Consider the following 2930-nt stretch of genomic DNA (forward strand, 5'->3'; position numbering starts at 1 on the left):
TGGTGGTGGTCTTTGATCTTAATCAGTTTCTCTGTCCTTAATTGCAAATTATTTTCTACAGGACAAGCAATAGTAGACTGCTTTCTTAGAGAGACTGCCTGAATTAGGTTAAAAAACATACATTTCATACCTCATCCTCTTAGGTTACTACTTTTGTTAGGAGTAAACCAACTGCCCAGTGTCATGAGCTTTTTCTTTTGCTGAGTCAGTGACTATTTTTCTGTGGGGAAAGAGACCGTGAACATTAATGCTTACAACTAGATCGGTTCTATCTATAAATTGTACGAGTTCCCATTGATTTCAGCTTCTAGAAGGTGAAAGTCTACACATCTCTCCTACTTTGATTGTGGTTTTTTTCTCTGCATGCTTCTTCTGAATGCTCTTGGAGAAAGAGAAAAATCTTTCAACTACAGTAATCTAGACTTCACTGTGCAATGACTGAAACAGATATTGTTTTGTCACTTATAGGTTATTGCTTAATAGAAAGTTGTCTGAGCTAGTTTCCTAAGATTGGGTGATGACATATTTGAATATCACTTATCCCAATCATGTAAGCAGGATCTTTATCTTAATAAAAATCCTCTGTGCTGGACTTGGGTTTTCTTTCCTTTGTGTTATAGACTATGTTCTGATGCATAAAAATGAATAATTTAGTCATAATTGTATGACCACAAGTTCATTGTAAACTGAAGCCACAATTGCAATCTTGGATGCCACAAAAAAAATTGCTATAAAAATTTCTAAATAGTTCTTTCTTCAGCTGCAATAACATACCATTTTGCATTACCAGATGTTAAAATTCTATAGATTATCTGACAGCAAATACTATATCAAAGGCAGTTCAAAAGAAAAGTAAAAATTATTTTCATATTTTTAATCATGCCTGCAGATGGGTTAGGATAATCTGTCATAGTTCAGAAGTAGAAAAGAAACAGACTTGATGTAACTTGGCTCAGTGGTCTGTTTCAAATATGGTTCACACACAATGGGAAAAACAAACAGGTCTTTGCTTGAGAAAACAGATGCAGCAGGCAAGTGCAAAATCTTACTCTGCTTGTTTCAAAAGCAAAAAACTAGCTTTTTAACAGAAAGACAGATCACTCCAAAAATTCCATGTAAACTTTTCTTTTTTTGAGATTCTTTCTGTGCTTCCCCCTTCCTCTTCCCACACACACTGAATCAACAAACGCAGATGTTCACAAGAATACGTCCCTCAGTATCCTGTCCTATGCCATGCAAGTGCAAGGGGAGATGCCTTACTGCACATGCACAGGAATTCCTCAGTGCTGATTGTTGTGCTGCAAAGTGATGTACAGAGATCACTTTTTATTTCTGTATGGGAAAAGCTTCATGGACTGCACCCACTCCAGAAGCCCCAAAGATCTAGAAAATCAGTGCTTACAAAAACCATGACTTCTGACTGTCAGCTTTGGGTGTGCACATTCTAGGTCCTTGTCTTCTTAGCAACACGATATCCCTTCTCATTTTGGCACAGCACTGAATGGGATCTGGAAGACAGAAAAGAGCCTTATACAAATAAAAACTTCAACACATAATTGTTATCTTTCTTATTTATGAAATTTATAGGGATTGGTGTTTCAGTTTATACCCACCTGAGCATAAATCTTGGTCATCTGCTTGCCTGCTTTTGTCAAATATTTTCATTCACTGACACCTATTTTATTTTCAGCCACTCTGTGATTTAAATGTGTGATCACTTGAGTCTGCAGAAAGCAGCAAGTTTTCTACACAGCGACTCTTGTGTCACCTTCACCTAGTTTAGTTATGCCTGAATACCTCCTTGCACCCTTTAACCAGCCTGTCTTGGAGGGGTTTAAAGCAGCAGCGAAATCTTCAGGAAAGTACAAAAAAACCCCACAAAACAAAATAAAATTAAATTAAAAAAAAAAAAAAAAAAAAAAAAGCAGTCCTTCACCATAAAGAATAACCTGGATGTTTACTGTGCCTGGCCGCACACCCAAGAGCAGTGTCTGCGTGGCTCCCCTCCCCAGGCCGGATGGCTCCACAGCTCAGTGCCTTGGCTTAGGTGCAGTTGGAAATGCCCGAGAATGGCTCTTTTGTTGATTTTCGCCTGTGCGAGAGAGCCTGGTGTTGCTGCGAAGCGAAGTGCTATTGAATTTGCTCACTCAGGCAGAACACTCGACAGGAAGGAAGGAAGCAGCCATTCTTTCTGGTCCTATTGTCTGGCCACCAGGCTTAGGCAATCAAACAGCCCTGTGGCCCGGCTGCGGCTCCCGCTCCGGCCGCTTCTGGTGGGCCCGCCTGGGGAAGGGGGGCAAGCGGGGGACGGCCTTCTCATGGCGTTCACTTTGTTTTCCCTGCGCTCCATCACACCTCTTCACGGCTCAGGGCCCCAGGTAGCCGTTTCCCAGCCCCCCGCGTTTCTCCAGGGGAAGAGGCTCAGGGAAAGGAGGGGGGAGAGAAGCCGCAGGTGGGGTGGAGCTGCTCAAAGCTGCCTCTGGATTGCCTCTGGATGATAAGAAAGCCAGCTGCAGGAGCCTATGAGGAGTCCTGCCAGGGCGAGGACATATTTCTGTCATGATCAGAAGGCACTTCTTGGGGCTGAAGGCTTTTTCACGACACATTGATGGCTCAGGGTAACAAAGGGTGATGGGAAAGGTTGCAAAGGAGCAAACCTGCCTTTTGAAAGAGGCGCACTCAAAAATGTAGATTTCTGATTCCCCAGTCTATATCTCAGTTAGCTGCCTCTTCTCCCCAGAGAAGAGGAAAGAATGAGAAACAGAGCCAAAGGGACTGGTTTTGCGAGGCAGAATGCTGCAAGCCTGGCCTCCACTTGCAGTAATGCCACAGGAGCAGGGTGAGTTCTGAGGATTCCTGACAGGGGAAGTGCAAAAAGAATAACTGGTCTAAGCATCCAGAGCAAAAATCTGTCTGCTGCTGCATTTTAC

At 42.8% G+C, this 2930-nt stretch overlaps 1 long non-coding RNA gene across 1 annotated transcript; it reads right to left on the bottom strand.

Moving 5' to 3' along the window:
* Window positions 1-603: 603 nt before the first annotated feature.
* On the bottom strand, window positions 604-2273 carry LOC135295397 (uncharacterized). The gene is made up of 3 exons (XR_010357470.1): window positions 1614-2273; window positions 1403-1508; window positions 604-1298 (listed from the first exon to the last, which is right to left on the bottom strand). It is a non-coding gene; the product is annotated as an uncharacterized LOC135295397 (long non-coding RNA).
* Window positions 2274-2930: the final 657 nt, after the last annotated feature.

This window comes from Passer domesticus, chromosome 2 (genome assembly GCF_036417665.1).
Source record: "Passer domesticus isolate bPasDom1 chromosome 2, bPasDom1.hap1, whole genome shotgun sequence".
Classification (NCBI taxonomy): domain Eukaryota; kingdom Metazoa; phylum Chordata; class Aves; order Passeriformes; family Passeridae; genus Passer; species Passer domesticus.